The sequence below is a fragment of the Moschus berezovskii genome, chromosome 8 (genome assembly GCF_049115385.1).
Source record: "Moschus berezovskii isolate FMDL1 chromosome 8, NW_MosBer_1.0, whole genome shotgun sequence".
Classification (NCBI taxonomy): Eukaryota; Metazoa; Chordata; class Mammalia; order Artiodactyla; family Moschidae; genus Moschus; species Moschus berezovskii.
The window spans coordinates 10,183,240-10,208,342 of record NC_142467.1 but is presented as its reverse complement, the minus strand read 5'-3'; positions in this window follow the sequence as shown (position 1 = coordinate 10,208,342).

Below are 25,103 nucleotides of genomic sequence, written 5' to 3'. Positions count from 1 at the left end.
AATATGCCTCATTGGCATCCTGAGTATTTTTAACTATTTTTTTTAATTAATTTTATATTGAAGGATAATTGCTTTACAAAATTTTGCTGTTTTCTGTCAAACCTCAACATGAATCAGCCAGAGATATCCATATATCTCCTCCCTTTTGAAATTCTCTCCTATCTCCTTCCCCACCCCACTGTTCTAGGTTGACACAGAGCCCCTGTTTTTAAGAAACCACAGACGAAAGAGAAGCTCTGAAAATCTAGTAAAAGTTGCCCTTTTGCAAGAGACACTTACATTTATAAGAGACACTTACATTTATAAGAGACATATTCATTTGTAGGGGTATCTCTCTGTACCAGGAAGAAGATGATGACAAAATCTCAAGAAACTCCGTATTGGTAAAAAAGCAAGACTTAAACATGCCTTGGAGGAGGAAATGGCAACCCGCTCCAGTATTATTGCTGGAAATACCATGGACAGAGGAGCCTGGTGGGCTATGGTCCACGGGGTCAGAAAGAGTTGAACATGACTGCATGCAAGCACACACGTGCGCGTGTACACACACACACGGAGAAACCTGCCCTAATAACCTGTACCTTTTTTCACTGTGCTTTTCTGATAACTGACCTCCCACATCCTTAATAGCTTTCTTTTGTCTTTAGCTGGAGACGGTATTTAAGATGTCGTCTTGGGCCATTTTGGGGAGTCACTCCGTTTTCCTGAGTCTTTTTTCTATACCCAGGAGGTAGGCAGGTTATTATACTTCTGTTTATTTTTCTCTTCTAATGTGTCTTTTATTACAAGGCCATCGCAGCCAAGAACCTAGAAGGGTAGATGGAAAGTTATTTTCCTCCCTTACAATATAAATTTCTTATTCTTCCCTCGTTCTTCCATCCTACCTTTACTCACCTCATATGCTCCATCTGCCACCTCTACAGAAACATCTGAATGAATGACACTCAACAATTTTCTTTAAAGTGAAGGACAAGAATATAAACCCACCTTCCAGTCCAGGTGTCTGCTCAGGCAGGCCCATACTGAGCTGCTGCAATGAAGATGCCTGATGCTCTTAAATACCATGTTTATTTTTAGTGACACAATGCAAAACATCGTTTTAGGAGTTGATAAAAGTTAAATAACTTCCTACTACATTACCATTAAAGCATTTTATCGTGCCATAAAAGAGGCACTAATTAGCACACGAAATCAGGGATGGTTTTTGTCTTTCTGTTACAAAAATCTTGAAAAATTTCATATTTAGTATCATTCTTAATGTGTTTCCTTTAGAGAGAACTATAGACCACTCATAAACTAATTTTGCAAAGCCCACACATTCATGGATCATTAATGACATATATTTACACTGTAAGTATTTTTCAAAAAGATATACTGAATTTATTTTATTCTTATTTTTGCTACATAATCATATAATCATAATCATAGGTTCCATAAATAGGCCTCTAGTTTTCTACAGATATTTCACATCAGTAACAATTAAGCATTTCTGCAAAAGTAAATGATTTTTTAGAATGACAGTTTCCGAAAGTCACTGAGTCGTGTCCAACTCTTTGAGCCCCCATGGACTATACAGTCCCTGAGATTTTCCAGGCCAGAATACTGGAGTGGATAGCCATTCCCTTCTCCAGGGGTTCTTCCCAGCCCAGGGATCGAACCCAGGTCTCCTTCACTGCAGGCAGATTCTTTACCAGCTGAGCCACCAGGGAAGCCTGTTAGTTACCTATTTTATACATAGAAGCTTATATATATATGTCAGTCCCACTCTCTCAATTCATCCCACCCTACTCCTATTCCCCTTGGGTATCTACAGGTTTGTTCTCAATGTCTGTGTCTCTATTTCTGTTTTGCAAATGACATTATCTTTGCCATTTTTCTAGATTCCACACAGATGTGTTAATCAATGATATTTGTTTTTCTGATTTACTTCACTTTGTATGACAGTCTCCAGGTCCATCCACATCTCTGGAAATGACATAAATTACTTCCTTTTTATGAATATGTCTGAGTAATATTCCATTGTGTATATATTCACCACACCTTCTTTATCCATTACTTTTATGATGGGCATGCAGGTTGCTTCTTCCACGTTCTGGCTATTGTAAACAGTGTTCCAATGAACATTGGGGTGTATGTATCTTTTTGGATTATAGTTTTCTCTGGGTATGTGAGATTGCTGAGTCATTTGGTAGCTCCATTTTTAGCTTTTTAAGAAACTTCCATACTATTCTTCATAGTGGCTATACAAATTTATATTCCAAGCAACTGGGTTCCCTTTCCTCAAATAAAGATGCATTTATTCTTCATAGATTTTTTGATGATGGCCATTCGGATTGGTGCCATGAAATTCAAAGATACCTGCTCCTTGGAAGGAAAGTTATGGTCAACCTAGACAGCATATTAAAAAGCAGAGACATAACTTTGCTGACAAAGATCCTTCTAGTCAAAGCTATTGTTTTTCCAGTAGTCATGTATGGATGTGAGAGTTGGACTATAAAGAAAACTGAGAACTGAAGGATTGATGCTTTTGAACTGTGGTGTTGGAGAAGACTCTTGAGAGTCCTTTGGACTGCAAAGAGATCCAACCAGTCCATCCAAAAGGAAATCAGTCCTGAATATTCATTGGAAGGACTGATGCTGAAGCTGAAACTCCAATATTTTGGGCACCTGATGTGAAGAACTGACTCATTTGAAAAGACCCTGATGCTGGGAAAGACTGAAGGCAGGAGGAGAAGGGGACAACAGAGGATGAGATGGTTGGATGGCATCATCCACTCAATGGACATGAGTTTGAGTAAACTCTGGGAGTTGGTGATGGACAGAAAGGCCTGATGTGCTGTAGTCCATGGGGTCGCAAAGAGCTGAGCAACTCAACTGAACTGAAGTGACTCTGATTGGCTGGAGTAGGAACTGGCCACCCAATCTGGTATTCTTTCCCGGAGAATCCCATGGACAGAGGAGCCTGGCAGGCTGCAGTCCACGGGATTGCACAGATTTGGACATGACTTTATTTTTTTGGGCTCTAAAATCACTGCAGATGCTGATTGCAGCCAGGAAATTAAAAGATGCTTACTCCTTGGAAGGAAAGTTATGACCAGCCTAGATAGCATATTAAAAAGGAGAGACATTACTTTGCCAACCAAGGTCCGTCTAGTCAAGGCTATGGTTTTTCCCGTGGTAATGTATGGATGTGAGAGTTGGACTGTGAAGAAAGCTGATCGCCGAAGAATTAATGCTTTTGAACTGTGGTGCTGGAGAAGACTCTTGAGAGTCCCTTGGACTGCAAGGAGGTCCAACCAGTCCATTCTAAAGGAGATCGATCCTGGGTGTTCATTGGAAGGACTGATGCTAAAGCTGAAACTCCAACACTTTGGCCACCTCATGCGATGAGTTGACTCACTGGAAAAGAGTCTGATGCTAGGAGGGATTGGGGATGGGAGGAGACGGGGACGACAGAGAATGAGATGGCTGGATGGCATCACCGACTCGATGGACATGAGTTTGAGTGAACTCCGGGAGTTGGTGATGGACAGGGAGGCCTGGCGTGCTGTGATTCATGGGGTTGCAGAGAGTCGGACGCGACTGAGCGACTGAACTGAACTTTCAGTCTGTATATGTCCCTAGATATGAAGGGGGTCTCTTGTAGACAGGGTATATACAGATCTTGTTGTACCCATTCAACCAGTCTGTGGTCTCTTGGTTGGAGCATTTAATACACTTACATTTAAGGTAATTATACGTATGTTCTTATTATCATTTTCTTAATTATTTTGAGTTTGTTTTAGAGGTTTTTTCCCTGCTTTTGTGTTTCCTGACTAGATAGCATCCTTTAGCATTTATTGTTAAAGCTTGTTTGTTGTTACTGATTTCTCCATCAAAATCTGAATGAGATCCTTGCTGGGTAGTCACCTTGGTTGCAGGCTTTACCCTTTCATCACTTTAAATGTATCCTGCCATTCCCTTCTGACCCGCAGAGTTTCTGCGGAGAACTCTGCTGCTGCTACTGCTAAGTCACTTCAGTCGTGTCCGACTCTGTGTGACCCCATAGACGGAAGCCCACCAGGCTCCCCTGTCCCTGGGATTCTCCAGGCAAGAACACTGGAGTGGGTTGCCATTTCCTTCTCCGCGGAGAACTCAGCTGATAATTTTATAGGGATTCCCTTGTATGTTGTGTGTGTGTGCTCGGTTGCGTCTGACTCTAGACTCCAGAGACTGTAGCCTACCAGGTTCCTCTGTTCATGTGATCTTCCAGGCAAGAATACTGAGGGCAAATTCTTTACCACTAGTGCTACCTTGTTATTGGCTATTTTATGTTATATGTTATTTGTTGCTTTTCCTGAGCTTCATTATTTTTTCTTTGTATTTAATATTTATTAGTTTTATTATATGTGTCTTGAAGATCAATTTACACTGATTATTTTAAGGTCCAAAAGACTGAGGAAGAACCTTTGACCTTTCTTCTAACTCCTAAAAGGATGTAGATAGAAAATCTGCTTCAGGAAGGGAGCCTTTACCAGAGGTGTCTATAGTATGAACATGGAACAACAGACTGGTTCCAAATCGGGAAAGAGTACATCAAGACTGTATATATTGTCAGCCTGCTTATTTAACTTATGTGCAGAACACATCATGAGAAATGTTGGGGCTGGAACAAGCAGAAGCTGGAATCAAGATTTCCAGGAGAAATATCAATAACCTCAGATATGCAGATGTCACCACCCTTGTGGTAGAAAGTGAAGAAAAACTAAAGAGTCTTTTGATGAAAGTGAAAGAGGAGAGTAAAAAAGTTGGCTTAAAGCTCAACATTCAGAAAACTAAGATCATGGTATCTGGTCCTATCACTTCATGGCAAGTAGATGGGGAAACAATGGAAAAAGTTACAGACTTATTTTGGGGAGCTCCAAAATCACTGCAGATGGTGACTGCAGCCATGAAATTAAAAGACGATTGCTTCTTGGAAGAAAAGCTATGACCAACCTAGAAAGCATATTAAAAAGCAGAGACATTATTTTGCCAACAAAGGTCCGTCTAGTCAAAGCTAAGGTTTTTCCAGTAGTCATGTATGGATGTGAGAGTTGGATCATAAAGAAATCTGAGCACTGAAGGATTGATGCTTTCGAACTGTGGTGTTGGAGAAGACTCTTGAGAGTCCCTTGGACAGCAAGGAGATCCAACCAGTCCATCCTAAAGGAAATCAGTCCAGAATATTCATTGGAAGCACTGATGCTGAAGTTAAACTCCAATACTTTGGCCATCTGATGAGAAGATCTGACTCATTTGAAAAGACCCTGATGCTGGGAAAGATTGAAGGTGGGAGGAGAAGGGGATGACAGAGGATGAGATGGTTGGATGGCATCACCGACTCAATGGACATGAGTTTGAGTAAGCTCTGGGAGTTGATGATGAACAGGGAACCCTGGCGTGCTGCAGTTCATGGGGTCACAAAGAGTCAGGCACGGCTGAGTGACTGAGCAAACTGAAGGTGCAAAAGGCAGGGGGGAACCCAGCAAAGTCTGTTTGGTAAAATTTCACTCTCTCCCGTTGCCTCTGTATGACTCAGAAAACATGTTTTGCAAACATTTGTCTTTCCATCTCCACGTCACGTGAATTGTCTTCCCCCTCTCTGAATTTCCAAACCACTAGCCCCAACATCCTCACTTGTCTTTAGGTGAAAATGATATTAAAGTGAGGGTTTTGGCCATTTTGTCCAGTTACTCCGTTTTCCTGGGTTTCTCCCATGTATAGACATTAAACGTTTTTGATTTTTTTTCTGTTAATTGAATTCATGTCGATCTAATTCTTAGACCAGCTAGAAGAACCTAGAAGGGCAAAATGTCTTCCTCATAACATCTTAAAGACAACAAGCACTGGAAACAGAATTATTGAAATAGTAAACAATGTCTTTACTTAAAAACAACATCCTAACCTTCCCAAAGCCAACCTGCTCCAAAGTGCGTGCGTGCTCAGTTGCTTCGGTTGTGTCTGACTCTTTGTGACCCTATGAACTGTAGCCCGCTGGGCTCCTCTGTCCATGGGATTCTCCAGGCAAGAATACTGGAGTGGGTTGTCATGCCCCCTCTCAGGGATTGAACTCCCAACTTGTATGTCTCCTGCATTGGCAGGCAGGTTCTTTACCACTAGTGCCACCTATGAAGCTCCAGAGTATAAATACTTAAAATTCCTATGCAAGAAAAAAGAATAAATAAATCCAAGGTCCCTTGACTAGATGCTAGGAAACACTGATGGAAGAGGCTACAGACACTTTCTTAAGCAGCTCTTATGAGCCTCGGGCCAGTTCTCTAAACTTTAAGCTCAGGCTCTGCCATGTGGGATAACCCTCCTTGTCCCACTTGGGGATACAGACCGAAGTCTCTCTCAGAAGTCACACTGTCCAAGTGGCAAATCCAGGTTGACCCCAATCTTGCCAGAATTCTGTCCCTGATCACAAATGATCAAACTACATTTCTCACCTTACATTTTTTCCCCTATAGGATTCCCATCTTGACCAAATCCAACATATTTTATACTGGAGAAGGGGAAATGAGATCTCATTATGCTGTAACAAATTTATCCCTGACAGGTCATTTAAACTACAAAGGAATTTTTGAAGGAGGAAACTTTATAAATGCCAATTATAGCCATACTCACAAAGTTCTTAATAAGAAAAAAAAGGTTGATTAAAAATAGTCCCAGCTTGGCATCAGAAAAGAAAGGAGTAATGCCTAATAAATCTGATAATTTTTAAAGACAGACAGAAAGAATCAGCAGGAGAAATCTGAGGACTAATTTGCTTCTGGTTTGAGAGTACTGCAACACAGTACACCACACAAAAGACTAATTCAGGGGGTCAGGAAGGATAGCATCATGCAGTGAGCACTGAAGACAATCCAGGAAAGTTTAGGTGGTAATGGGCTTCGGGCAGACAAACGCTTTGAAATGAACGGTGTCCGAGAGAACTATAGCTCAGAGAGGTATCTAGGTTTTAGGCAATTTAACTATCAGTAACATAAGGAAGAAGACATATGGCATGAGATAACGAAATAAACAATTTATACAAAAGTCAGAATACTGGTAAATCCACAAACAACAGCAACAACAACAACAAAACCGAATAGCCTGATGAGAATATCAGGAGAAAGTTTAGTTACAATTCTTTTTTAAAGTAAATATCTACCTAGCACAAAAACTAAGGCAATATAGTGAGGATAAGTATAAACAGATAAAGAAAAATAATGCTTACAAGTTCAGGCAAAGATGTCAGTGAAGGATTAAATTGTTATTAACAGTTAACATACTAGGACCTTGTTTATAACATGGATTGACAGTAAAACTGAATATAATATGCAAATGTGAGTTACTGATAACAATCAATTCAAATTAAACAGATAATATTTTTGAGCAAGAACACAATTGTCTCTTATCCAAAATGAATTTTACTTTGCTTTGAACCTATAATTTCTGCATTTAAAAAGCTTAGTCCATTTCTTTACCTTTTTATCTGGCCACAGCAAATCTAATGCTACACATCCATGACTACTAAGGTTCCAACTCCCACACCTCCACACACACGCGCACACACACACATACACACACACACACACACTCAAGGCTTCTATGTGTTCCTCAGAAGGTGTGAATTCTAGTGCAGCTAGAATAAGCATAGAGGCAGGTGTAAAAACAATGCTGTGCTCTGTAAGTCCTATCTCAGATATTTCCATTTTCCCCACTTCAGTCTGCATTTCTTAAGTCACTGGTGGTATCCATTATGCAGGACTCCTCTGCTAAAGTCTTGCCTCACATGTGAAATTTATCACAAAGTTTTAGACATAATCATATTTCTCACTAGCTGTGCCATCAGAGTAAGTGAATGGGTATGAAAGTGTGAATAGCCTATAATAGCATAGTAGGATATTTCATCAGAGCATTTGTGTGGCATTATATTGAAGATTCCTATAGCTAAGAAACAGCTATTTTTGAGTGCTGTGATTGTACAGAGGAGCTCTTCTGATATTTTACACAAATTACTGAATTTAATGCTCACAAAAAAAGCTATTTGGTAAAAATTATTATTTCTACTTTACAGCTAGAAATTTGAGGAACAGAGAAGTAGCTTCCACAAAATCATCGTATTCAAGAACATATTTTGTCATAGCTAGGACACAAGCCCTATTTATCTTTCTTTAAAACTTAAATTTGGAACCACTTTGATGCTGTGTACACATAAATAGAATATTAGAAAAGGAAATGGCTCACAACTTAATTTTACCTAAGATCAGTCTTCTCCTAGTTGGGTGTTAGTTAAAGCCAAGACAATTATCATTACTGAAAAATATCTTTAAAATATTCTAATCTTGATATGACTCAAAAATAAGGGGGACTTTGGGATATTATGAAAGAACGGAACTGTCACTTGCCAGTAGGTCTAAGTGATAATAAGTAAAATGTAATTCTTTAAAACAGTGACACAAGCCCCTCACTCAACTGGGTCCATTTACACCTCACTAAACTGGGTTTCAGATAAGGTGGCTGTGGTGGTTTAGACAGGCAGTCGTGTCCAACTCTTACAATTTTATGGACTGTAGCCCGCCAGGCTCCTCTGTCCATGAGATTCTCCAGACAATAATACTGGAGTGGGTTGTCATTTCCTTTTCCAGGGGATATTTCCGATCCAAAAACCTAACCCCAGTTTCCTGCATTGCAGGTGGATTCTTTACCAATTGAGCTACCAGCAAGTCCTCAGATAGGGTATCAAAAGATAATAATTAATTCCTATTACCAAACACACAATTCAAGAAACAGATTCATGAATATTTTCACCTTTTTAAGAGAACACTTTGTACCTTAAACTGATTTTATTTGTGTATTTCACGCAGATTAAGAAAAGGCATAGTATAAATACACTCTTAAATACAATAGTGAACTAAGATCTGATTATATTCTGCAGTTGTTGCATTGCATGATAAAAATAAAAAGTGGCTGGTTGCGTGAAGGAGACAAAGGGAAATCAAAGGGTACAACAAAGAATAACAGAGCAAAATAAGAATAAAGTGGAAAATTCAATCTGCTACTTGCGAGGCAAACAATAAACACCAAGGAAGACCTTGATACAACAGTATTCTGAAAGGGAAAAGTCAGGAGATATTAAATGCCAAAAGGAGGAATTCATAATCCTGGTTTTCATTAATTATTTAAAACTAGCTCTTCATATAGGACAGAATTAATTACTCATCTGTATATATATATAGATATAGATATACATATAGATATATTTGAGAGGGCTTCCCTCTCAAATATGGCACTAATGGTAAAGAACCCACCTGCCAATGCAGGAACAGTAAGAGACTTGGCTTCAATCCCTGGGGTGGGAATATCCTCTGGAGAAGCACCTGGCAACCCACTCCAGTATTCTTCCTGGAAAATCCCATGGACAGAGGAGCCTGGCGGGCTACAGTCGGACATGACTAAACTGACTTAGCACGCACAGCACACACGCATATATTTGCGTAAAGGAGTCTGGTTGCTCAGTGGAAAGCATTTTCAGTTTAGGCCAGTAAAGATTCACAGGATGATGTTACTCAGAACCAGTTAAAATGGAGTAAAATTTCCAGGACTTTTAAAAGTTAGTAAGCTTTTAAAAATGATATATAAGATTTTCATAAAATTTGTGAAAACTGTAGAGTTCCGACAGAACCAAAATCCAGTTTTCCTTATTAATGAAATCTTACATTAGGATAGTGTAGTTGTCACAGGTAATAGTTAAGTAAAGTTTATACTTTATCAAGATTTTGTTAGAGGCCCACACAGGACACCACCCTACACTTAGTGATCCCATCTCCTTCGTCTGCCCTTGGCCATGACACTTTCTCAGACACTCCTTGTTATGAATGAATGACATTGACAGCAATGAGTACAAATCATATATATTTTTAGAATGAACCTTAACTGCAGTTTGACTGATGTTTTTCTCTCATGGTTAGGACTGAAGTTAGGTTATGTTTGCGATAGTAATTAGGGACAAATGTCATTCTTGTCATACTTTTATCAAATGAACACACTGTAATTTGGTATCACACTTGACCACCTGGCTGAAATAGTGTTTGTCAGATTTCTCTGCCGCATAGTCATTTTTTCTTCAATGCCATGTGGTACTCTTTGAAGCATAGCCTATGTATAGACCCCCTTTAAGGAGTAGGGAGATAAAGACCACTTCCTTGAGGGTTTAGTACCTGCACAGATTCTTTTGAATTCTTCTAATTGGAAGAATAGTCTATTTTCTTTCTTTCTTTATCGAAAGATTTATTTAAATTTATGGAGTTAAATATTTTATACTATAGCTTATAATTCAGTATTATTTTATTCATTCTGCTGCTCAATTAGCTTTAAGTTTAGGTTTTGGGAGCTCTTTCAGTTGGCTCCTGTGTCTTTTTGAAACACTGGTTTGTTTTTCTGAGCACTTCCTTACCTTTCTATCATTATAAAATGCTGCTGGCTCATCTTATGTATCTGCAGTCAATAATCTCTCCAAGGATACTTATTTTTTAATAAAGAATATAAAAGTTTAAAGATATATACAGTAAATATAATACATATGAATAGATATATTTTAGACATTCTATAGCTCAGTTCAGTTCAGTTGCTTAGTTGTGTCCGACTCTCTGTGACCCCATGGACTGCAGCACGCCAGAATTCTCTGTCCATCACCAATTCCCAGAGCTTGCTCAAACTCCATCGATTCGGAGATGCCATCCAACCATCTCATCCTCCGTCATCCCCATCTCCTCATGCCTTCAAACTTTTTCAGCATCAAGGTCTTTTCAAATGAGTCAGCTCTTCATATCAGGTGGCCAAAGTATTGGAGTTTCAGCTTCAGCATCAGTCTTTCCAATGAATATTCAGGACTGATCTCCTTTATGATGGACTGGTTGGATCTCCTTGCAGTCCAGGGACTCTCAAGTGTCTTTTCCAACAGCACAATTCAAAAGCATCAATTCAAAAGCATCAATTCCTCTGCGCTCAGCTTTCTTCTAGATGGGCCTTTGTTGGCAAAGTAATGTCACTGCTTTCTTATATGCTCTCTAGGTTGGTCATAGCTTTTCTCCCAAGGTGCAAGCATCTTTAATTTCATGGCTGCAGTCACCATCTACAGTGATTTTGGAGCCCTCAAAAAATAAAGTAACTTTTTCCATTGTTTTGCCATCTATTTGCCATGAAGTGATAGGTCCAGATGCCATGATCTTAGCTTTCCGAATACTGAGTTTTAAGCCAACAGTTTCCACTCTCCTCTTTCATTAAGAGGCTCTTTAGTTCTTCTTCGCCTTCTGCTATATGACACCTTCTGGTGTCATCTGCATATTGGAGGTTATTGGTATTTCTCCTGGCAACCTTGATTCCAGCTTGTGCTTCATCCAGCCTGGCATTTGGCCTGATACACTCTGCATATAAGTTAAATAACGAGGGTGATAATATACATCCTTGACGTACTCCTTTCTCAAATCTACAGCTCAGTTGGTAAAGAATCCACCTGCAACGCAGGAAACCCCATTTCAATTCCTGTGTCAGGAAGATTCTATGGAGAAGGGATAGGCTACCCGCTCCAGTATTCTTGGGCTTCCCTTGTGGCTCAGCTGGTAAGGAATCCACATGCAACTCAGGAGACCTGGGTTTGATCCCTAGGTTGGGAAGATCCCCTGGAGAAGAGAAAGGCTACCCAATCCAGTGTTCTGGCCTGGAGAATTCCATGGACTGTACATGGGGTCGCAAAGAGTCAGACACGACTGAGTGACTTTCACTGACATATATCATTCCATATATACATTCAGTTTATGTATATTAGAAACAAAATCGGACACTGTTGTACAGGTTGCTACTGGGATTTAGTACTTCTAGGCTCTTTCAGTGGACAGAAAAGGGAAATGTTATGTGTGTATTTTTACACTCACACGTAAACATTCTGTATATATCGACATGTATCTACATAATATTAAGCATGAGTTCACATGAGGTCTCCAACTCTATGCAGTTACTCCATGGACTGCTCAAACCTTTTCCCCTTCATGGTCTCTAGCTTCTCATGGCCACAATAATGCACCTGACCCCAGCATCTGTCATCTATTTAATTGATTGTTCAATTATATATGTATATATATGTTCATATATATATATGTATACATATGTTCAATATATATGTGTACTGGTTTCAGAATTGTTAACCCTACCCTCATAGGATATGGCTTTAGCAACCAAAGTAGAGTGCTCACATATAGTCCTTTTGCCTTTAGTCTTACAGCTGCAACTCATTTCCAAAGTTGTATCGATCAGCATGTTTTTCTCCCCGCCCCCATTTAGAGAGACTGCCTCACTCACTTGTATTACAATTAGATTGTTAAGTTCTGTCACTTTTTACAAAATGGGGTCCTCTGTTCTCCCAATTTTTTTTTGTTTGTTTAACTAGTACACATTAAAGTTCTCTCTTTGTGCTACAAAGTCCTATAGGTTTTGACAGATGCATAATGTCATATATTCACCAGCATCATTCTTACCAAATAATTTCAACCTCCTAAAATATTCGAAGTACTTCACATATTCAGCCCCATCTCCAAACACCTTACAACAGCTGATCTCTTTACAATCCATGTAGTTTTACTTTTCCAAATGTCATGTAATTGGAATCATGCAATATGTAGCCTAGTTTCTTTCACCTAGAATTTAGATTCAAGTCTTCACACGGACTGACAAGTCATTATTTTTATCTCTGAAGAGCAGTTTATTGAACTGACATATTAAATTTATCCATGCGTTTATTGAAGGGCATATTAGTTAATTCCAGATTTTTGTGATTATGAATAAAGTCACTGTTATTATTCACATGCAGGATTTTGCAAGACATAACTTTTCAAACCAATTTAGTAAGAATGTAGGGGTATGATTGTTAGATCATGTTGATTTGCTTGGGAAGAAACTTCCATACTGTGTTTCAAAGTCCTGTATCATTTTTAATTTCCACCAGTACCAAATGAAAGGTTCTGATGTTCTGTACCCTTGGCAGGGATTGGCATTGTCTATTTTTGGATTTTAAGCATTCTAGCAAGTGTGTAGCAGTGTTTCATTCTTGTGTAAAATTTGCAATCCCTGATAAGATATGATGTTAAACATCTTTTTTAATATCTACATGCCATCTACATACTTCCTTTGGTGAACTGTCTGGTAAGATCTGTATCCATTTCTTAACGGCCTGTTCAATATTTTTTGTTGAGTTATAAGGGTTCTTTGTGTACTGTGGGCATGCATTCTTTATCAGAGATGTGTTATGAAAGTTTATCCATTCACTTATTGAAGGACACCTTGGTTAATTCCAGATTTTTCTGATTATCAATAAGGTTACTAAAACTAATCACATGCAGGATTTTGTAAGGACATATCTTTTCCAGTATGTGACTTGTCTTTTCCTATTCTAACGGTATATTTTGTAGAACAGTGGTTTTATTTTAATAAAGTCCAAGTTATTTTTTCTTTCACGAATCAGGCTTTCAGTGTGGTAGCTAAAAGCTTATTGATAGATATCCTGGCTTACAGTGGTTAGGACTCCACATTTCCACTGCAGAGGGCACTGGTGTGGACCCTGGTCAGGGGACTAAGATCCCAGCAGCTGTGTGACATGGCCTAAAAACTAAAAACTTACTGACAAAAACAAACCAGATTTTTCTCCAATGTTTTTTTTTTCTGAAAGTTTTAATATCTCTGTATTTTACATTTAGGTTTACTATCTAAATTTATCATAACTTTTGTGTATTATGTAAGGTATATTTTGTATACAATTGTCTAATTTTTCTAGTACCATTTATTGAAAAATCTGTATTTCCTCCATTAAATTGCTTCTGTGCCTTTTTAAAAAAAAATCACTTCTTTGCTGAAGTAGAGTTGAATTACAGTATTATAATAATTTCAAGTGTACAGCATATTGATTCAGTACTTTTACAAATTATACTCCATTAAAAGTTATTACAAAATAATGGCTATGATTTCCTGTGCTGTACAATACATCCTGTTGCTTATCTATTTTGTGTATGGTCGTTTGAATCTCTTAATCCTGTGTCTCTAATTTCTCCCTCCACACCTGCCGCTCCACTTCAGTCACCACTAGTTTCTTTCCTGTATTTGTGAGTCCGTTCTGCATACACACTCTTTTGCATTATTTTTTAGTTTCCACATACAAGTAATATCACACAGTATTTGCTTTCCTTTTGTCTGACTTATTTCATGAAGCATAATATTCTTTAGGTTCATCTATGTTGCAGTGGGCTCGATAAAGGACAAAAAGGGTATGGACCTAACAGAAGCAGAAGATATTAAGAAGAGATGGCAAGAATACACAGAAGAACTCTACAAAAAAGATCTTCACAATGAAGATAATCACGATGGCGTGATCACTCACCTGGAGCCAGACATCTTGGAATGTGAAGTGAAGTGGGCCTTAGAGAGCATCACTACGAACAAAGCTAGTGGAGGTGATGGAATTCCAGTTGAGCTATTTCAAATCCTGAGAAATGATGCTGTGAAAGTGCTGCACTCAATATGCCAACAAATTTGGAAAACTCAGCAGGGGCCACAGGACTGGAAAAGGTCAGTCTTCATTCCAGTCCCAAAGAAAGGGAGTACCAAAGAATACTCAAACTACTTCACAATTGCACTCATCTCACATGCTAGTAAAGTCATGCTCAAAATTCTCCGAGCCAGGTTTCAGTAATATGTGAACCGTGAACTCCCAGATGTTCATGCAGGTTTTAGAAAAGGCAGAGGAACCAGAGATCAAATTGCCAACATCCGCTGGATTATGGAGAAAGCAAGAGAGTTCCCGAAAAACATCTATTTCTGCTTCATTGACTATGCCAAAGCCTTTGACTGCATGGATCACAATAAACTGTGGAAAATTCTGAAAGAGATGGGAATACCAGACCACCTGACCTGCCTCTTGAGAAACCTGTATGCAGGTCAGGAAGAAACAGTTAGAACTGGACATGGAATAGATTGGTTCCAAATAGGAAAAGGAGTATGTCAAGGTTGTATATTGTCACCCTGCTTATTTAACTTCTATGCACAGTACATCATGAGGAACGCTGGGCTGTAAGAAGCACCAGCTGGAATCAAGATTGCCGGGAGAATTATCAATAACCTCAGATATGCACATGACACCACCCTTACGGCAGAAAGTGAAGAGGAACCCAAAAGCCTCTTGATGAAAGTGAAAGAAGAGAGTGAAAAGTTTGGCTTGAAGCTCAACATTCAGAAAACGAAGATCATGGCATCTGGCCCCATCACTTCATGGGAAATAGATGGGGAAACAGTGGAAACAGTGTCAGACTTTATTTGTTTGGGCTCCAAAATCACTGCAGACGCTGATTGCAGCCATGAAATTAAAAGACGCTTACTCCTTGGAAGGAAGGTTATGACCAACCTAGATAGCATATTAAAAAGCAGAGACATTACTTTGCCAACCAAGGTCCATTTAGTCAAGGCTATGGTTTTTCCCGTGGTCATGTATGGATGTGAGAGTTGGACTGTGAAGAAAGCTGATCGCCGAAGAATCGATGCTTTTGAACTGTGGTGTTGGAGAAGACTCTTAAAAGTCCCTTATACTGCAAGGAGATCCAACCAGTCCATTCTAAAGGATATCAATCCTGGGTGTTCATTGGAAGGACTGATGCTGAAGCTGAAACTGCAATACTTTGGCCACCTCATGCGATGAGTTGACTCACTGGAAAAGACTCTGATGCTGGGAAAGGTTGGGGGCAGGAGGAGAAGGGGACGACCGAGAATGAGATGTCTGGATGGCATCACCGACTCTGTGGACATGAATTTGAGTGTACTCCGGGAGTTGGTGGTGGACAGGGAGGCCTGGCGTGCTGTGATTCATGGGGTTGCGGAGAGTCGGACACGACTGAGCGACTGAACTGAACTGAACTGAATAATTAGCAATGTTGAGCATCTTTTCATGTTTGTTAGCCATTTGTGTGTCTTACCTGGACAAATGTCTATTCAGGTTTTAAGGCCAATTAATTATTGAGCTTTTTTTTAAATATTGAATTGTATGAGCTGTTTATATATTTTGGATATTGATTTCTTATCAGTCATTCCATTTACACACCCATTCTAGTATGTTGTCTGTTTGTTTTGTTGATAGGCTTCTTTGTTGTGAAAAAGCACTTAAGTTTAATAAGGTCTAATTTGTTTACTTTTGCTTTTATTTCTCTTGTGTTTGGAGACGCATCTAAAAACAATATTGTCATGATTTATATAAAAGAGTACTCTGCTTCTTTTCTAATAATTTTATGGTTTCAGGTCTTATATCTAGGTCTTTTCATAGTGTTCATGGGGTTTTCAAGGCAAGAATATTGAAGTGGTTTGTATTTCCTTCTCCAGTGAACCAAGTTTTATCAGAATACATAGAAGTGTACAAAAAAGGTCTTAATTATCTGGATAACTATGATGGTGTCGTCACTCACCTGGAGCCAGACATCCTGGAGTGTAAAGTTAAAGGGGCCTTAGGAAGCATTACTACGAATAAAGCTAGTGGAGGTGACGGAATTCCAGCTGAGGTATTTCAAATCCTAAAAGATGATGCTGTGAAAGTGCTGCATTCAATATGCCAGCAAATCTGGAAAACTCAGCAGTGGCCACAGGACTGGAAAAGGTCAGTTTTTATCCCAATTCCAAAGAAGGGCAATGCCAAAGAATGTTCAAACTACCACACAATTGCCCTCATTTCACATGCTACCAAGGAAAAGCTCAAAATTCTTCAAGCTAGACTTCAACAGTATGTGGACCATGCACTTCCAGATATACAAGCTGGATTTAAAAAGGCAGAGGAACCAGAGATCACATTGCCAACATCCACTGGATCATAGAAAATGCAAGGAAATTCCAGAAAAACATCTACTTTTGTTTCATTGACTACTCTAAAGACTTGGACTATGTGTATCACCACAAACTGGAAAATTCTTCAAGAGGTGGGAAGACCAGACCACTTTACCTGCCTTCTGAGAAACATGTATGCAGGTCAGGAAGAAACAGTTCAAACTGGACATGGAACAAAAGGAGTGTGTCAAGGCTATTTGTTGTCACCCTTACATAAAAGCTTATGTAACTTTTATGCAGGGTAAATCATGAAAAATGCTGGTTGAATCTCAAGGTGGAATTTAGATTGCTGGGAGAAATATCAACACTCTCAGATATGCAGATGATGGCAGAAAGTAAAGAGGAACTAAAGAGCCTCTTGATAAAGGTGAAAATGGAGAGTGAAAAAGATGGATTAAAACCCAACATTCAAAAAACTAAGATAGCAGCATCCAGTCCCATCACTTCATGGAAAATAGATACGGAAAAATATGGGAACAGTCACAGATTTTGTTTTGTTGGTCTCCAAAAGCACTGTGGACAGTGCCTGCAGCCATGAAATTAAAAAAAACAAAACAAACAAACAAAAAAAAAAACGCTTGCTTCTTTGAAGAAGAGGTATGACAAACCTAGATAGGTATTAAAATGCAGAGACATTGCTTTGTTGAAAAAAGTGCATATAGTCAAAGCTATGGTTTTTCCAGTAGTCATGTATGGATGTGAGAGTTGTACCATAAAGAAAGCTGAGCACCAAAGAATTGATGCTTTCTCATTGTGGTGCTGGAGAACTCTTGAGAGTCCCTTGGACAGCAAGGAGATCAACCAGTCAATCCTAATGTAAATCAACCCTGAATATTCACTGGAAGAAAGGATGCTGAAGCTCCAATACTGTGGACACCTGATGCAAAGAGCCAACTCACTGGAAAAAATCCTGATTCTGGGAAACATTGAAGGCAAAAGGAGAAGGGGCAACAGAGGATGAGATGGTTGGATGGCATCACCAACTCAACAGACATGAGTTTGAGCAAACTCCATCGATAGTAAAGGACAGGGAAGCTTGGTGTGCTGCAGTCCATGGGGTCACAAAGAGTCAAACATGACTTGGTGACTAAACAACAGTAATCCTGGTTTTGGGTGAATCCATTTTGCACTCATTTTTGTGTTTGGTATGAGAAAGTGTTCTAATTTCATTCTTTTGCATTTAGCTGTCCAGTTTTCCCAGCACCACTTGTTGAAGAGACTGGTCTTTGTTCACTGCTTCCTCTGTTATGTTAATTTACTGTGAGCATGGGGGTTTGTTTATTTCTGAGCTCTCTAGTCTGTTCTATCAATCTATGTATCTGTGTGTTTGTGCCAGTACCATACTGTTTTGACTACTGTAGCTTTGTAATATATACTTTAAAGTCTGGGACTTTAATGGTATCTCCAGCTTTGTTATCTCAAGATTGCATTGGCAATTTGGGGTTTTCTGTTGTGGTTCCATGTGAATTTTAAATTATATTTTCTGGTTCTGTGAAAAATGCCATGAGTATTTTGATAGGGATTTATTGCATTAAATCTAAAAAATGCCTTGGGTAGCATGGCCATGTTCAGTTCAGTTCAGTCACTCAGTCGTGACCAACTCTTTGCGACCCCATGAATCACAGCACGCCAGGCCTCCCTGTCCATCACCAACTCCCGGAGTTCACTCAAACTCATGTCCATCGAGTCAGTGATGCCATCCAGCTATCTCATTCTCTGTCGTCCCCTTCTCCTACCACCCCCAATCCTTCCCAGCATCAGAGTCTTTTCCAGTGAGTCAACTCGTCACATGAGGTGGCCAAAGTATTGGAGTTTCAGCTTCAGCATCAGTCCCTCCAAGGAACACCCAGGATTGATCTCCTTTAGGATGGACTGTTTGGATCTCCTTGCAGTCCAAGGGACTCTCAAGAGTCTTCTTCAGCACCACAGTTCAAAAGCATCAATTCTTAAGCGATCAGCTTTCTTCACAGTCCAACTCTCACATCCATACATGACCACGGGAAAAACCATAGCCTTGACTAGACAGACCTTTGTTGGCAAAGTAATGTCTCTGCTTTTTAATATACTATCAAGGTTGGTCATAACTTTCCTTCCAAGGAGCAAGCGTCTTTTAATTTCATGGCTGCAATCAGCATCCACAGTGTTTTTGGAGCCCAAAAAAATAAAGTCTGACACGGTTTCCACTGTTTCCCCATCTATTTCCCATGAAGTGATGGGACTAGATGCCATGATCTTCGTTTTCTGAATGTTGAGCTTCAAGCCAAACTTTTCACTCTCCTCTTTTACTTTCATCAAGAGGCTTTTGAGTTCCTCTTCACTTTCTGCCATAAGGGTGGTGTCATCTGCATATCTGAGGTTATTGATATTTCTCCCAGCAATCTTGATTCCAGCTTGTGCTTCTTCCAGCCCAGCGTTCCTCATTATGTACTCTGCATAGAAGTTAAATAAGCAGGGTGACAATATACAACCTTGACGTACTCCTTTTCCTATTTGGAACCAGTCTGTTGTTCCATGTCCAGTTCTAACTGTTGCTTCCTGACCTGCATACAGGTTTCTCAAGAGGCAGGTCTGGTGGTCTAGGATTCCCATCTCTTGAAGAATTTTCCACAGTTTATTGTGATCCACACAGTCAAAGGCTTTGGCATAGTCAATGAAGCAGAAATAGATGTTTTTCTGGAACTTTCTTGCTTTCTCCATGATCCAGCAGACGTTGGCAATTTGATAGCTGGGGCCATGTTAACAACATTAATTCTTCTACTCCAAGAGTACAGGAAATCTTTCCCTTTCTCTATATCATTTTCAATTTTCTTCATCAATGTCTTAGTTTTTTAAAATTATAGGTCTTTCACATTCTGCCTTTGTAAGAATCAATTAATTATATTTGTGTATGTCTGCATCAGAGTTCTTTATGATATTCCATTTACGTGTATATCTATTTTATTATTAGTAACATGCTACCTTGATTACTAAAGATTTACATTAAGTATTGAAATCACGCTATGTGTCCTCCAATTTTGTTTCCATACTACCACACTGTGCTGACTCTTCTAGGTCTTTTTCCTTTCCCTAGGAAGCTCAGGATCAGTTAAGACCTCTAAAATAGCTTTCTAGAACTTTGGCTGAGATATTTTTTAATCCATATCAAGCGTCAGAGAATTTATATATTAAAAATATTGAGCTGTTCTAATAATGAACATGTAATAACTCAATTTATAAAGATGTCCTTTGATGTATTTTATCACTATTTTGTACTTTCCAGCAGACAGATCCTGTACATATTTCATTAGATTTACACACAGGTTCCATTTACACTGGTGTCACTGTAAATGATTTCTTTTTTTTAAAATAATTTTATCCGTTTCTTTCTGCGCGGGGTCTGTGTTGCTCTGTAGACGCTTCTCTAGCTGCGGTGAGGTGTAGCTGCTCTCTATTTGCAGTGTGCAGTTTTCTCATTGCCATGGATCCTCTCACTGTGGAGCACAGGCTCCAGGCCTGTGGGATTCCATAGTTGGGGCACGTGGGCTCAGCAGTTGGGGCACGGGGGCTCAGCAGTTGCAGCTCCCGGGGCTCTAGAGCATAGGCTGAGCAGTTGTGGCATGCAGCCTTAGCTGCTCTGCAGCATGTGGGATCTTCCTGGACCAGGGAAACAAACTCATGTCTCCTGCATTGGAAGGTGGATTCTTCACCACTGAGACACCGGGGAAGCCCAGTGATTTCTTTTTAAATTACACATTCTGATTGGGTATGGCTGACCTATATGGAAACAAGGTATTTGAATAGTAACCTTATATGTTTCCTGTTTCTGTGCTGTAATTACTTGTTAGTTCCAAGAGATTTCTTTTTTTTTTTAATTTTTGTTTTTATTGGAGACTAATTATTTTACAATATTATATTGGTTGGTTTTGTCATACATTGACATGAATCCGCCCCGGGTGTACATGAGTTTCCCCGGGGTTCGGGAGGGAGATTTCTTTTAGATAATCATTTTTCCACATAGTTGATCATTCTCTCAGAAAATACCGTTTTATTTCTACCTTTTGAATGTGTGTGTGTGTGTATACATATATTTTTCCTTCTTTATGAAATTTTTGCCCTATTGTACTAACTAGAACTTCCAACAAAATGTTAAACAGACATGCTAATTTTAGGAGGAAAGTTTCCAGTCTCAAACCATCTAGAATCATCTTAGTGATAGGTGTTCTGGATGCAGAGTTTTTTGTTTGCTTTGATCAAGTGAGGAAGTTTCCACTTAGTTTGCTGAGAGTATCATGAATGAGTATTGGCTTTTGTCAAATGTTATTTCTAAATCAATTGATAATTTATGAGTTTTCCTCTTTAGCCAGTTACTGTGGTGAATTACATTGATTTATTTTTTAATGCTGAAACTGCTTCATTTACCCAGCATACATTCCATTTGGTGTATAATTTTTTTCTTACATTTTTTGATTCATTTGCAAATATTTTATTTAGAATTTTTTTGTTCTCTGTTTATGAGAATTTCTGGATGATAGTTATCTTTCTATGTAATATCTTTATCTGGTTTAGTTTATGGTAGCACTACCCTCACAGAATAAAATATTGGATGGAATATTACATAAATGTCAATTAAAACAAGTGGATTGAAAGTGCTGCTCAGGTCATCTATATCTTTAATGATTTTCTGCCTGCCTTACAAATTCATTACCAACTATTATAGTGTACTCTGTCTTACAATAAAAGTTAAAAAAAAATTGAAAGGAAAACAGTTGTTTAAAAAAATCAGCAACTAAATATCAGAATACGGAGCAAAGAAAGAGTTAAAAATCCATCATGGCTGTGTTCTGAGTACTGTGGAAAGTGTGCTCGTGAACATCTAGTGCTTAGAGACCAACTGTGGCAGGTCCACATTTCCTCTTTGCAGGAACAAATCTGGGGAAGGAATTGCTCACTTGAAATCACATTACCAGTCTTCCCCCAGCTTGAATTTCATGAGGCTCATGTGACCTGTTCCAAGCCACAGAATGCTTACAGAAGTGCAGTAAATATATTTCAAACCACTGTTTGAGAAAGATCTGTGACTCCCTCACCTTTTCTGTTTTCATTTCATTTCTGATGGCTGAAACTCAGGGCAATTTTGGGAGTTACTTTTCTAGAGGGCACATCTTTTATAGCTGGAACCCCAGAGACTGTGTGGAACAGAACATGGCTCACCTAACTCTGGAACGGCACCTACCCCTGGAATGTTACATAAGAACTTTTTTGTTTATTACTATATTCAGCCATTGATTTTATCATATACAATATAGTACATATGGTTACCATAACAAATACAGTAACCTGTCCTTCTTTCCCACAAGATCTGGAGGAAGAGAAAAAAGGACAACAGACAGGTGCAGAAAATGACAGGCCATTTACAAAAGCAAAATAAAACTACAACAGTAAGAGCAAAAGTTTAAAATGCAGGCTTATTTAGGACTTTCATTTAAAGGGAATATTATTTTTTGCCAGCCACATGCATTAATAATTAGAATCTAGTCATTCATGTGATGTTATAACTACTTATCTAATTAACTTTCAAGTTTTTGAACAGACCATAGATGAAAAATTCCCTAACTAAGTGTGAGAAACAAAAAATATATTCTTACCTGAATACAGTGTTCTGTTCATGTCATCCTGATATCCACAAAATGAGAAAAGTAAACATATAACTTCTTTTTCATTAAAATAAAATTATGCACTTTAACATTTTCAGTGTTATTTTTAAAAAGCATTAACCATGAGTTGACAATTAAATTTGCCTAAGTTCATTTTCAAGTAATTGGGAAAATTATCTCTGAAACACACACACACTCACACATATACAACAATTTTCCTTCTTTTCTAGGAAATAAAAACAAGTAATGGAAGATAACTCTTCATGTATTCCTGTATTTTAACAATATATTTATCATATAAAACAATAAAGATTGAAAGCAGATTGAAAACTGACAGTATAGCTTCTTTAGTGTATCAAAGCATAACTGATAAAAACTGTGAAAATAAAATTACAGGTTAAGAATTTTCTTCAGACGGGTAAAAATGACCAAAGGAAATGAATGAGATTCAGACTTTAGAAAATAGCAGCCCTGAATTACACAGTCCTTCATAAGCTCTGTTAGCATTTAATAATCTCTCTCAAATTACAAAGTTTCCATTTAGTAATTAGAAAAGAGTATTTGCTTTAAATTTTATATGATATACCTGTGTTCAAATTGAGATCTCTAATTTAATTCATATTATAATATCTTAAACAACTATTTCGGAAAGTTTTATTAATACAGATAGGTCTATTTTCAGCCAATGCTTATGAGTACATTTCTGTGAGCATGCTAGACAAGAACATTATTCCACAAAATTCTACTCCCACAGCATTCATCTGTGAGACGGTTTCTGGACAGAACCTGAAGAAACTGACTTCACTCAAGTAATATATAATAATAAAAAGCAAGTGCTAAAAAATTTTAAACGCTACCTGCATAAAAGGAACTTTACTATTTTTTTCTTATTCATGTTCTCGAATTTTAAAAACAGTATGGGTGCCAATCATTATTCTAGTTTAACAGATGAGGAAACTTTACCACTAAAGGACTTAGTAGCAAAAGTGGCCAAATTATTACAACTCTTATAATCGAGAGCTGAGACAAACTGAGGTATCTCCAATTCCGGGTTCTTTACCCACGCTTTGCCCTAAATTTCAACCATTTCCTCTCTCCTGTTTAACCAGATGACACACCGAGGTCGTAGCCTGCTTCACGTCTTTTTCTAAATCCCCCCTTCCCCCTCAATGTCTGTTTTGACCTCCCCCTGCTTTTCCCCTTCACTCCTTCTTTCAGTGTCCCTGTCTCCCTGCTGGGCTTGTGTTTTAAACATTACTCATGTTTCTGTGATCATGACTTTACTATTTAGATCAATGTGATTACCGCATACCCAAGATAAAAAATGTGTGTGATGGTGCTTATAGGAGCCCCTGTGACTGTGCGACAGAGACAGCAGCGCTACCTCTGTTAACTGTGATAGATCGTCAGAGAATATAAGATCCAGAATGTCAGCAAGGCAAGAATAGGGTCCAAGGTCTGACTGGGTGTATCAGTTTCCTGTGGTTGCTTTGAGGAACCACCACAAACTGGGTGGCTCAAAACAACAGAACTTTTTTTTCCCCCTCGTAGTTCTTGAAGTCAGAGTCTAAAATCTGTGGTGACAGGGTTACATTCCCTCTGGGCAATCTAACAGAGAGTCCCTCCTTGACTGTTCCCGTTTTTGATGGATTTTGCAGCCCTGATTTTTCTCTGCTCACGGCCACATTACTCCAGTCTCTGCCTCAGTCTTCACAACCCCTTCCCTGTGTTCTCAGAAAACTCCCTCATGCGCCTTCCTAGCTAGTATTCTCCAAGAACCAGTCTTCTCAGGTCTACCTCTAGATTAACTTCAAATAAATCCATAGCTGAAATAAATGGAGTAATTTATAAATTAAATTCATACAAATTCATATAAATAGTATTTATATAGGAGGTATCACCAATAGATTATCCACTAAGCTCCAAAGAAATAGTGAAAGTGAAAGTCGCTCAGTTGTGTCCAGTTCTTTGTGACCCCATTTTCGAGGCCAGAATACTGGAGTGGGTAGTCTTTTCCTTTTCCAGGAGATCTGCCCAACCCAGGGATCGAACCCAGGTGTTCCACATCACAGGCAGATTCTTTACCAACTGAGCTATCAGGGAAGCCCATAGAAATAACCCTAATGATAAATGATGGGGTTTCAATTCAACCGAAGAACCTCGTCAGACCACAGAAATCACACTCTATGGGCAATCATCCTTTCAAAACACCAGTTAAGAGACAGAAACCATTCAAAATGTCATTTATAAATTTCATGAGCAATAAGATTGTACGGAAAACTACCATGTATGTAAATTTTATCTCTTTATTACCTGAATATGTGCATTTTGAGAAAATGAGGGACAAGAAACCTACTAAATTAAATCATGAAACCTACTAAAACTTGGTAGAAAACTGAGATGTAGAAGTACTAAGTTTAGGACCTCTAGTAACTTAGTATATGACATTAAAAGTTATTTTAATTTTGTGTCACCCAATGCCCTAAATAGAAAATAAATATTAAAAAGTTATGTCTGCTGGACCTAGATAAATGCTTCAAGAATATTAATATAACATGT